Source organism: Triticum urartu, chromosome 2A (genome assembly GCF_056163025.1).
Source record: "Triticum urartu cultivar PI428250 chromosome 2A, HENAU_Tu73, whole genome shotgun sequence".
NCBI classification, from domain to species: Eukaryota; Viridiplantae; Streptophyta; class Magnoliopsida; order Poales; family Poaceae; genus Triticum; species Triticum urartu.
The window spans coordinates 13236808-13250296 of record NC_141874.1 but is presented as its reverse complement, the minus strand read 5'-3'; the positions used below and the strand labels follow the sequence as shown (position 1 = coordinate 13250296).

The window sequence follows — 13489 nt, the reverse complement described above, 5'->3', positions numbered from 1 at the left end:
CTAGCTCAGCAAAGGCCTTCTCTGACTATGCCAATCTGGAAGAGCTCCTGTAGATGATCAAGTGAAGAACGTCTCTAACTGAGTATCCAACATTCACTTAATTTGCTCTCCAGAATGCATTGAACATGCATGAGGCGACATGAATGGTATATGTGGCCACGTGGGGCAATGAAAGGAGTCACTAATTGATTAAATAACTAGTACGTCAAGGATCCTGGCTCCCCGGCTGTCCTATAAATACCCGCACAACTAACCAACAAAGATGCACCAAGCAAGAGTGTCTTCAAACACAACTGTTAAAACATCTGTCCATTACCTATCAGTTCCACAAATTGCCTTCTATCCTACTTCATATAACACCCTGCCCAGCTCATGCAATATGGCTCTTGGTACTCTGGTTATCATGGTCACCATGCTGGTGTATTTTCTCTGGAAAAATAAAAGAGTGCTATTGTCCCAGAAGCAACGGGGGCGACGATGCAGGCTGCCCCCGGGGCCTGCGGCACTGCCCATCATTGGCAACATGCATCAGGTGATTCTGAGCAAGCCGGCGGTGTTCCGATGGATCCATGGCCTGCTCAAGGAGATGACACAGACATCATGTGCCTCCGTCTCGGAGCTACTCATGTCATTGTTGTAGCATGTCCACAGATAGCCTCTGAGGTACTACGAAAAAATGATGAAGTTTTTGCCTCCCGTCCCACCACCTTCGCCTCGGGCATACTCAGCTTCGGGTACAAGGGCTCCATCTTCTCACCATACGGAGACCAGTGGAAGAAGATGAGGCGTGTCCTTACTGTTGAGATTCTCGCCTCGTCCATGGAGCGAAAGCTCCACCACCTCCGGAAAGAGGAGTACGACCACCTTGTGAGGTACATTAATAAAACTCATTGCAGCGACATGGCATGTCCAGGCAACATTGTCAACGTCCGTCATGTAACCCAACACTTCGTTGGTAACATGATAAGAAGGCTTGTGTTCGGTAAAAGATACTTTAGTGACCTACCAGCTTCATCCACTAGTGGGCCTGGACATGATGAGGTGGCACATGTTGCCGCTCTCTTCACGGCCCTCAACCATCTCTACAGCTTTTGTGTGTCCGACTACTTCCCTGCCCTCATAGGCCTCGACTTGGATGGCCATGAAAAGGTTTCCAAGGTTGCCATGCAAACAATCAACCAGTTGCATGATCCTATTATAGAGGAGTGGATGCGTGAAAGGTCATCCACTCTTGAGAAAGGGCCCCGAGACTTTTTGGACGTTCTGGTTCATCTTAAAGATGCAGAGGGACAACCAATGCTTTCCCTAGAAGACATTAGAGCACAAACAGCGGTTAGTATGTCATCTTAACCTCAATAAAAAGTTTCTTCATTGTTCTTCGATCCATTTTATCTGTGTATTGACCTTTTCTGTTGCGTTATACTGATTACTTTATTTATTCTCAAATCTATGGATGTGCCTAGGAAATGATCTTTGCAGCAGTCGATAACCCATCTAATGCGGTTGAGTGGGCACTCGCTGAGATGATAAACATGCCAGAGATCATGCAGAAAGCAACCGACGAACTCGATGCCGTTGTCAGTAAAGATAGACTGGTGCAGGAGTCTGACATTCCTCAGCTAAACTATCTCAAATCGTGCATCCGGGAGGCCTTCCGCTTACACACATACCATGCTCTTAACGTACCCCATGTCACCATGGCAGACACAACAATTGCTGGCTACACCATCCCCAAGGATAGCCACATACTTTTAAGCCAGCTTGGACTTGGCCGCAATCCCAAGATTTGGACTGAACCACTGGAGTTTCACCCTGAGAGGCATTTGAACACTGGGAATGTACTTCTCACTGATCCAGGCCTACGTTTCATTTCATTTAGCAGTGGAAGGAGGGGTTGTCCTGGGATTTCACTTGGTACCTCTATGACAATGATGTTGTTCGCAAGGATGTTGCAGGGATTCACTTGGACAAAGCCTCCCGACGTTAAGAGTATGAGTCTCCAAGAACGCAATGCGGGCCTTGCACTAGCTGAACCCCTTGTTCTGCAAGCTACACCACGATTGGCTGCACATCTCTATATATGATCCAATTAAATAGATTTAATATGCGTTTTCTCATTTATGTGTCAATAAAATGTATCTGGAACTAGTGTATGTTACATGTTTCTGGCGCTACGTTCAGTTCTCTTTTAATATTATGACACTGCATGTGTGCAGAAACAAAGAAGCAATCGATGGTTGCATCACTAATGTAATGTGTGTACTTATCATTATGTAAAACAAAACCTCTGTATTTTCCATTATGGTGTACCATGAAATAATCCTTGGAATTGCACAAAAGTTTTATGTTTATGTTGTATACATGCCTGGCTGTACAATTGTGTGCCCAGCTTTGACCCCGTCTTACAATTATGTCATTCATGCATCAATATGTTATGTATTGCCAACTTATTGTTCTATGAACTAAGTTTTTTCATATTCTATTAACTAGGGTTTTTTTGTGAGAAATCTTTTCTTCTGAGATATAAAAGCTGTATCATGATGCATTTTAGTAGAAAGAAACTTATACACAATGATTAACGAGCCGGGCAGGTTCGCCATCACCGAAATGGCAAAAAAAGGGAAAATGCTCATCCTAATCAGGCTCAAGGCCCGGTTCATTTCCCTTTGAAACAACCAAAATTCTGAAGAACTAGACTGCGGCAGATTCTGCTTAATATTCAAGTTAAACAGGTTGTCCGAAGAAATGGCTTGGTGCTTGAAAACGATGTGAGAATTCTAATTTTGGAAGTAATTTTCTAGTTTTCATACGTTTAATGAATTGTATTATGCAGGACAGTGTATTGTCAGGCTAGTGGTTATTGTTGATAATGCTACGAGTAAGTTCTTGCTGTTTGGTTTGTACTGTCAGCTTTTCGTTTATTGCTGCAGGTCCTTCATTTCATTAATTTCACTTCATTTCATCAGTGCAACAACAAAGACAGAAAGAAAAATTTATTTCTGAATTACGCGGGCAAAGTTGCTATAGTAATTATACTTTTCGGCATAAACTGCAAACTGGTCTAAATAACAGAATCATCGTTATCCACAGGTGTTTATGGAATAGACTACCTACATGTGGCATAGATCATATCATACATCGTACAATTTGCATCCATGCAATGAATTCCATATCTAGTATTGCAAAAGGAAAAAAAATATCAGTTTTAAGTAGACTATAATAGGTGGGGATAGAGTTTCCAAGTTTATATTGTACCAATCTGCTCGTTTTTCTTTTAGGTTGCATGATATTCGTTGCTTTACTAACTAGGGAATTAAAAAGGTGATTGTTCCTAAAGTATTTTCAGTTTTTTCTTAATTTTCTTAGATTAATTGTGCATTTTGTTGACTTTAATTTTTATTTTAATCATTAATTTCATATTATAAAAATGTGATAAGTTTTAATTTTGCTGGAAATTATAATCTAATATATTTGTATTGTTTTCTAAACACTTCTGGCCTTTCGGTTTATGTCTGTTTCTTTCTTTTTAAATTTTTGTCCAGCAGACAGTCAGACCTGCAAATCCGTTGGAATGCAATTTTTATCCGTTGTTGATTTATTTTATGTGTTTTCAAAAATTTAGTTATCTATATATTTCTTTATGCCCGGTGATCTGTCATGTGTTGCTGACGATTTAGTCGATGGTTAACTATGAATCCCTAATCCAATTGTGGAGCGATGTTAACACCAAATACAAAATAGTACATGTCTCCGGGGAAAGGGCAGGTCTGAGACTGGGACTCGCAGCCACCTCATTTAAGAAACTCGCACCGTACGTGGTCCTTACTCACTCCTATGGACTCCAGGGAGCCTTTGGTTACTGGGTGCAACCAATGGGAGATGGTAGCTCGGGATATCTTCAACCGGTTCGGATGGCGCTCGCATAACAGGATAGGAGTCTAGAGAGCTTATCCTTTTTATCTTCATTGTGCCGGTTGATATGGTTCACATGTATTTTTTTCCTTTTTTTGGTACTTTGATCTGCTCCGTTTTGTGAGCTGTAAGACTTTTATGACGATTATGGATTGTTAATAAGATGGATGCATGCATCATCATGATGCAGAGGCCAGGGGTATGCCTCCATTTAAAAAAAAGAAACCTCATTTAAGAAATAACTCCAACTGAGCTTAGAGCTAGCCAAGCTCGAGTTTTATTTGTTTTACAAGTTCTCTTTATTAGTTTCATTAACTTTAAAAATATGCAGAAACGATGTTTATAAATCATATGCATATATGTATCTGAAAAGGTATTTTTGAAATATGTAATTTTGTTGATTTCCGAAATATGCTATTATAAATTTTTGCTGGCTGATATAGTTTTGATGATGGATTTATTAATTCCTGTTTATAGCCTGCAGACGCGGAGAATGAATAGCTTGTGTTCTAGCTGTGACATGTGATCGCGCGGGCGAAACGCGCGGGGTTGAATCGTCGTCGGGAGCACGTACCTACGTACTAAAATGTCGGAGGTGGTCACATCTGCAGCAGCTGGCATATGTGACACCAGTACGTGACGTACATCTGAAAAATGAGCAAGTTAATCATGTACCGTATTAATGAGTGGCTCTGCGTTCGTGGATGAGAACGTCCACAAGATTAGTCTCACAATGCGATTCGGTGTCCGTCGTAGCTCGTACGTAACTTGTCCATCATTGATTGTGTAGGATGTGCTGTGGATTGGACTGGAGAGAAGGCTTCAGGACCTTAACGTGTGATCCAAAACACGACAGTGAAGAGACAGACGACGGCGATGACAATGCGAACCTGTGCACCATCGAAAGGTCGACAAATCGAAATTCTCTTGGCTGTTCCAGATGCATGCAGTTGCCAATTTCAAATCGTTGAGAAGGTTTTTTTTCTTCTGTGACACCTATTAGCTCGCCTATGCATTTTTTAATGTAAAGGCGGTGAGTTGTTGCTCTCTCTTATGATTTCTAATTAAACTCTCCTTCCCGGGCGCTCCGGCGGTGGAAGGGTGGGGGAGGAGGAACCCCTCAGATCTGGCTGCCCGGTGTGGAAATAGGGTGTGGGCTTGCGTGTAAGGCGGTGCTGTGGTTGGGGCAGCAGCCTCGACGCGTATGGAAATAATGTCCTCCCAATCCTTGCTCCACCTCAACGACGGCGCTCCGGGCTTCAGCGCTGAAGGACCAGTCGATGTTTGGCATGGTGTTGTTGTGGAGGCAACGATGGCAGCAGTACCGTTGGCTGTTTTGTCCTCAAGCTTCGCAGGCGTCGTGGCAGCGACTTATGCAGCACCACTGGGAAGCTTCAAGAGTTTGTGTAGGCTTTGGGTGCGCTTGTTTGTTTTTGTCCTAGGGGGCAGTGCCGGTGTGCCATGTTCTCGTGCTTCCGCGTCGGCTTGGTTAGCATCGATGCTCTCAACGCTTGGACGTCGAATTTGGCTACAACAAGTTCATCTCTAAGATGTTTGACGGTGCGCGTTAGAGTACAATGCAATGCTCGCCCAAATCTAGAAGTGGGGAGCCTACCGGAGCGGCTGCGATGGCGCACCATCGGGCCATCTAGGAGATTGGAGGAGTGAAGCATCCTAGGGACCTAGTTGTAATATTTTTCTTTTTTAGGGTTGTCTTGTAATGTTGATCTGTGGCTAATAAATCTGGGGGTCTTTTGGGAAAAAAAATCTACTATACAACCTTATTTTTTTATAAACATATTGTTTTCTAATAGTTTCTAGCTTATACTAATTTTCCAAAATTTATGATCTTCTTTTATGTTTGTCTCTGTCTTTTTGCACTGGAAGGGCCGTCGAGTATGCAATTCTTGTCAGGGTACCAAGAGGTAGTCGCGGAATTCATAGTCAGGTTGGAAAATCATCTTCTTGGATGATCACACCACTTTGATGAAGATCAAGGACGAGCCGAAGGCGCGTCGCTGTCATCGCCCCTCACCGAAGCCGTACAAACCTTGTTGTAGTAGATAGTGGGGAAGTCATTGTGTCAAGGCCTCATAGGGCTAGCGCACCAGAGTAGCGACCATGGCCGATGAAAACATTTGTAGTTCAAATGGATCAAACGTGTAAGCACCCAAACAAAGACGAAGGAAGACCGGTTCCAAATAGATCCACCAAAGACTAGCATAGGACGAATCCCATGAGATCCGACGGAGACACATCTCTACACACCCTCTGACGATGCTAGACGCACCATTCGGACGGGGATATAATGTGGAGAAATTATTCCTACTGAGGGACATCGTCGTCTCCACACAACCCCAACCAAGATGTTAAATCTAATAAAAAAGGCCATCAGTGGCGTTGATGGAAGGGAAGCCTTGGGTACTTTTGTTGTGGAGGAGGAAAGAGAATAATTTCATGATATTGATCATGTCACCTTGATTAAGTAGATGGGCGGCAACGAAGAACGCTATAACACTAACTTCTTCAAATTACAAGATTAAACTTTACATTCCTTATGGATCATTCATGCTCATGCACGATTAATAGTTAAGCTTGGGAAAAATGTATGAGCGGATCTTACACGCTTCGTTTCCACAGTTGGATCTTGATATTCCGAAGAATGTTCTTGGATTATCCCTTTAAATTTTCTATGAAAGAGTAATTAATTGCAATGCGCAAATCTGATATTTATTTTGTATTTCTTTATAGATATGCCTGAAAAGTTCAAGATTATGATATCTCCTAAATATGCTCGTGGAATAGCAATTTTTCATATGTGGTACATCACCAGACGAGCATCCAGAAGGAACGATGAGCACTGGTACTACGTCTGCCGCTACAAGCCCTAATACGCATGATTGAACATCTATTAAGGAAGATAGGTGGCACTGGAAATGGCTTGCCATTCCGAGTCACCGAGCTTTGTGAAGTCTACCATTCCATAGTAGGCACTATATCCAAAGTCCCTATAGTTATAAACATCGTCTTCGTCACCTCCATTTAGGTAAGCGGTAGTACTCGATCAATCGGATTAGACAAGTACAAAAACGACCATTAGAGGAGATCAACAGAGATGATTCCCATAGCTAAAACCTCTAGTCATGTAACATCCCACTTTTCCAAATTAGGATGTTAATAGAAGCATAGCACCTGCATATCATTGTTTCATGCAATGTTGGAATGTTCAAACTGGTTTTCAACTCAGACAAAAGCGGAGATATGACTTCTTGAAAGTAATGTTGGAATACCTTTGATAGAGCTTCATTGCATATACGGGTCTTCTAAAAGAAATTATGGGGACTATCTGAACCATAAAGTATTGTAGGAAACTATTATAAAGGCCCGTAATAGATATTCTAAATAAAATATTTTTAAAACATGCACGTGAGCTGAATTTTGTTCCTAAGCTCAATATTATTATTTTGATTTATTGTGATCTGTATGTATTTTTCTAAAATCGGGTTGTCAATTATATATATAGGCCATAATGAATTTAGGAAAAATATTAGAGATGCTCTTGTATTTGGACCGATCGACACCGTCCTGATAACCCAAATCCCAGTCCACACAGCCTTTAGAAAACTCCTTATAGGTGTGGTCACATTAGAAAACTCCTTATGGGGCTGAAAGAAGTAGTGTGAAAATTAAGTGTGTCAGAATCTCAAACTATCCATTATCCATGGCTGCGCGATTGAATGAGGAACTACTAATCCAACTTCTGTTAGATTGGCCAGCAAAATATCAACCCTTCTTAGTGTATCAAATACACATTTGTACATGTCTCCAGGTACAGGCCAACTTGACTGGGACACACGACCAACCTTGGCTCGTCTTCTAGCTGTGAGCCTGTGAGTGATTATCAGTCATGGTCATTGGCCGGTCTTCAATGGTTTGGCTACATATGACCGTGTACTGCAGAAAGATTCTCTGTGAGGAAGAATCAAAGCAACCACGCTCGCTCTATCACGCATTAATTATTGGTAGTCAGAGGACGTGCGAGTGTCATAATTTCACTCTATATATGGCTGCTCAATTTGTGGTCATGTACTGCAAACAAATAGCCTATGTTTGTGGACGAGAGAAAAAAAGAGAAGATTCAAAGCAGCATCGGTATGGACGAGAGAAGAGAAGATTCAAAGAAACCACACCCGCACGATCGAGAGTTGATTTGTGGACGTTAAGAGCGCGTACAAGGTTGTCACATCTGATGTACATATATATCACACGAGATACCTCTTTCCTGTGCCAACATATATGGAAACTTGGAAAGTGAGAGAGGGAGACATGTACGATGCCATGAAAAGGAGCAAGAGAGAGACATATGACCAAGCAAACCTCTCAGCGACGATGCTGCAACGAAACGTTTGGTGCATAGTTCATTTTATAAGAATCGCTAAAGTTAGCTGACAAATTTCATTTTTAGGCTTAGAGCCGAACTGTTTGTTCATCTATGTTGGTTTCTCCCTCCCAACTTTTATGTCGCTATAAATGCTTGAGGGTGGATTTAATGTTTCGTCTCCCGCTAAAAAAAGGAATTAATGTTTGGTCGTTATAGCCAACTAGAAGATACCCCGCGCGTTGCTGCGGGAACGATTATATAAAATGAATAGAAAATTTGGGCTTATAGAACTATTTTTTCAAGGGAAAAAGATTTACATAACATGTAATATAGATACATGAAGCAATTTAGTAACCCTCCTCAAGTGTTCCACTATGAAAAGAAGTAACATTCTCATAAGCCATCTCGGGCGCTGAGAGAAAGTGTTTACAAACTAATGGGTGGAAGCATACGATGAATCAGCTATTGTATGTACTCAATAATGAAAACTTTGATCAACTTTGCGATGAAAGGTCACAACCCTGATATACAGGATGTATTGGTGTAACCATTAACATATCACATGTTTCTTTTATTCCCAACAAAAGAAATCACCTGTGTGAGAGGACCCATGCATATGATTCCTACAATGGAAATACGAGTAGTAGTAACAATTAAATTTATGTAAACAGTGGACCAAATTGTTACTTTGTGAAGTCAATTAATCTATTTATTTTTTCCATGCAGAAGGAGAATAATTGCCCAATATTTTTTTCAGAAAATTAACCCAATGTTTAAGAAAGTTCGTATGGGTGCTGCAAGATTATCTGTTAGGCTGTGTAGCACACATAAGAAATAACATGATTTGGCTATCTAAGATATGCAGAATGCAATGCAATGCATGTGTAGTGCAGATAAAAATCAAAATTTTGTAAAAGATGGGGCTCGTACGTACCAAACCTGCCAGATGGTTTTATATGAAATCAGAATTAGGATTAGGCTGCACATCAAGAAGCGCTAATTCATTCTCAGTCATTTATACTTATCCGGAGAACAACATGGAATTGGGCTGCACAGTGTTCCAGCATGTACATCTTCGTAGGAAAATAACAAACTGAAGATCAACACAGGAGCACTTGACCTTAAACTGCAGAAGCGTTGTTGTTGTAGTCCGTAGGTCGCCGTTCTCGCCAAGTTCAAGCTAGCAAGCACCTCGGAACTACCAGCAAGCGGCACAAAACGTGCAAACACAACATAAGAACAGGAAATTAATCTGATCACAAAGAAAGAAATCCAGAACATATAGGAGGCTCGAGCTCACCATTGGTACTGATCTTCATCGGAGCTGTGCAGACCATGGAAATCCATCAAAAAATACAGAAGATTAATCCTCCAAATCACCATCACAAATCCAAAAATACAACAGCTAATAAGTGCATGCACTGACGGCCTGACGGGCCAATCGCAAGGAGAAGAGATGCTCATGCTCTTTTTTAGTTGGGCTTGCGTGTGTTCATAGCGACATAAAGATTTGCAGATTTGAAGATTAATCCAAAAAAGAATTAATGTTTGGTCGTTCTAGCCCATAACCAACTAGACCAACAACTTTTTTTCTAAGTTTTGTAACTGATAGCTTATTTGTACGTAAGCAAAAACCCAAGAATAAGCGACCCAATTTAAACGAAAAAAATCATGAAATGGGATGAGCAGGTGATAACCCATATGACAATTTGTTCATCGCCCTAGGAACGAGGTTGATGTCGGTGTTTGTCGTCAGATTTAACGGTCATGGTCTACCAGGTCAAGATGGTGATTATGTGAACCATACTGTTACCGGCATTCTTATGTTCATATGCTACAACTATCAACTTGGCAATAATGTACTAGTTACCATGTGCCTATGCTGAACTCACCAACACGACAATTATTTAGTTACCTAGTTGTAAATTCTACAGTTAGCAACATGATTATTATTATGTAGTTACACAATTGCATATATCATCGTTACCCACATGGCAATTATGTAGTTACCCAGTTGTTCGGGATATAATTAGTAACATCACACAAATATGTTACCAAGTTGCCCACGTTACAGTTACCAACCCAACACAACTCACTACACCATAATTGTTGATTGGTAGCAATTAACTGTAGGGAGAAATATCTGAATAAAGGCAACCAAAATCATGTTACTGCCACCAGAAATACTTAAGGGCAGAGAATTGCCGGCGGGAGTTGACAAATGAGGACATATACACTGCAAACAATATTGTTTTTCATTGCAACTGCTGGCAAAGCTCAAGCATGGCCCACTGCTTGCCGGGACCGTCTGTGGCGCGGGAATGAAATAATTGGGTCAATACGCGCTGGCAAGAAAGAGGACGCAAGAGTCGAAAACAACGAAAAATAGTAATATTCATGGCCATAACCAGTTCTACCCAAATTAGAGCCTCCTCTCCAGACCCCCACCCCGACCAATGTCATTGTCGACCCCCTCCACCCTCGACCGAATCCACCATGGCCGAACCCCTCCTCCAACATGTCTGGCCGTGGATCTTTTTGTGAGGTCTCATGATATTTACCTTCGTGTATTGTGTGAAAGTATGTACGATAGGCTGAACTAGAGAGAGGGGATGCACCATCTTCCATAGCTAGCCATATGTTGGAGAATAGCTTGATGAGCAAGAGTCTCGAAAAGCTATGAAGACCATACCATGGATGATTCGTCATCAATTAACAAAGACACCTACCAACATTGCTGGTTTTCTAGACCTTTTGCCAACACATCCGTGACTATGGCCTGAATATCGCACTGTGTTTACCAAGGTGGGGTCGAATTGTTCTTGGGGCCTTTCATAAGCGAGAAACAATAGAACATTTTTCATAACAGTAGAACTATTAATTTGCAAAAAAATAACAGTAACTATTGGTAGGTGTCTAATTTCTTTGAATGCATAGTAGGAGTAGATACTATTTCATCTTGGTGGGTGGTGTACAGGGCTAATTTATTTGTAGGTATTGATTTTGTTTCATAATAGAGCAATATAAATGAGGACGCCTTTGCTCAAGAATTTCAGCAGTGATTCAAGAGAAGGTGTATTCGATTGATGTACGTAATTTATCGTGGGGCAATATTTACCTTTTTTAGTTTATTTTAACACAGACGCTCATACACGCGCACATACATTCATCCCTATGAATGCACGCACGCACACCCTATCCCTATGAGCATCCTGAGAGATTGAGTCGGCACATCATCTTGAGATTGACGAAGTCGCCACAGACGCCTTCGTAGTCGGCGGGGACATATCTCCCACTAAACGCACATTGTTGGAAAGCATGAAATAAACTCAGGAAAATCCGAGAACCTCTAGGACATGAACTCTGATGGGTTATGGCTAGCATTGTCCTCCTAATCATCCAACCACGGATTAGTTTGTTGGGAATATGATCAATTTACCGAATGATTTTATTGACAGAAATACTAGATAAAACATGACTAGTATAGCAGTGATAAAACAAGCCATGCGATTTGACAAAGAGAAGGTAAACAACATCTTCATATATGAACCATAACTAAACATATCTAGAGCAGACAGTATAGCATGTTGCATATATGAAATATAGTCTAACATATCTAGGGCAAATACTAGAACAAGGAACTGTAGCAGGACCTCCAATAGAAAGAGGAAGAACACGTACAGGACAGCAACAGCAGAAGCGCTGGACTTGGGGTCAGTATCCTCGCCAGCCATGTCGTCGAGGAGGTCGTGGACGTCGGGGAAGAAGTCATCGTCGGGGAAGTAGTCGTCAGAGTCCGGGGTGTCCGTGACGAAGAAGTCCGTAGTTGCGCGAAGTGCTCCCCCAAAACCTTATCATCCTTCTCCCGTGCAGGACTCAAAAGGTGCGGTTTTGGAGGCCTACTGTCCCGACCTGCGGTGCATGCCGCAAGCCGGGATGGGGAAGATCATAGCAGTAGCTTAGTGGTCGGGAACTCTGAGGCGGGAGGGTTGTGTTGTTCTGGTGCGTCTCTCTCAGAAGAGCGACCTCCCTTTTATAGGCGCAAGAGAAGGAGGCGAGAGGGCTGCACCATTCGCATTCGAACTCCACTTTCGCAAAAAATCTCTTCAGCTTCCGTGTGACCTTTCGTATACTAGTCGTGTGTGGCAAAAATTTAGACATCGGCTCATTCCGCGCCGCAGCGCCGGCGGGCGGCGGAGGAGGAGCGCGTGTGGACGTCCCTCTTATTCTCATGCTCATACAAGTGGGGAAAGAACCTCCCTTATAAAAAGGTACAACTCCCTCTAAACTAGCAATGTGGGACTAAACTTTAGTTCCACCTCTTGCCTTTCATGAATGGGCTGCATGGGCCTCTAGGACTTATTAGGAATTTCTGAAACTGCTATTGGACTAGGCTCAAAATAAACAAAATTCCAGCATGGTTCACTCATTTTTAGTTGTACTCCCTCCGTCCAAAAATACTTGTCATCAAAATGAACAAAAAGGGATGTATCTAAAACTAAAATACATCTAGATGCATCCCCTTTTATTCAGTTTGATGACAAGTATTTCCGGACGGAGGGAGTATATGGCAATATTTTAGCTAACCATTCAGCATAACGATTTGTTTCTTCTGTGTAGGCACGAGCATCAAGTACGTCAGTTACTTACGTTTGCATCAAGTCTATGGCTTACATATGCGCTTGCGTCTATGGCAATAGAGAAGATCGAGACAAACAGCGACGATTGTAGGACCTCCTGGCTCCTGTGCATATAGTAGGATCGACAAGATGAGGCCCTCGTATTTTGCGTGCATGCGAATCGTAAAGGGAAAATTCTGGTTGTACCCCATACCATTGTACACTCTATCCTCCCCGTTCATTTTTGCATCAAAATTTGTGCAAGCAATTTTTTTATTTCTCCCAAATAAAAGAACCTTTGAACTCGAAACTTTGCAGATCAATATCACACATGTACTACTATGTGCAAAAAAGTTTTTCGACTTTTTCGCGTAACATAATTGGTAAAATACGACTCATTCAGAATTTGAAATTTGAATAATTTATGTTTCATCAAAAAATCAAAAACATTTTACACAATGAGATTCACATGTGTATAGTTGACCGGTAAAGTTTCATGGTCAAATGATCTCTTGTTTCAAAGAAACAAAAAAGATAACTTTTTATATAAGAAGAGCATGAATCTTGACGCAAACTA

The 13489-nt window shown here is 41.6% G+C and overlaps 1 pseudogene; it reads left to right on the top strand.

The window, feature by feature from the left end:
- Positions 1 to 283: 283 nt before the first annotated feature.
- Positions 284 to 2084, top strand: LOC147982883 (tyrosine N-monooxygenase-like; annotated as a pseudogene).
- The last annotated feature ends 11405 nt before the right edge of the window (positions 2085 to 13489 follow it).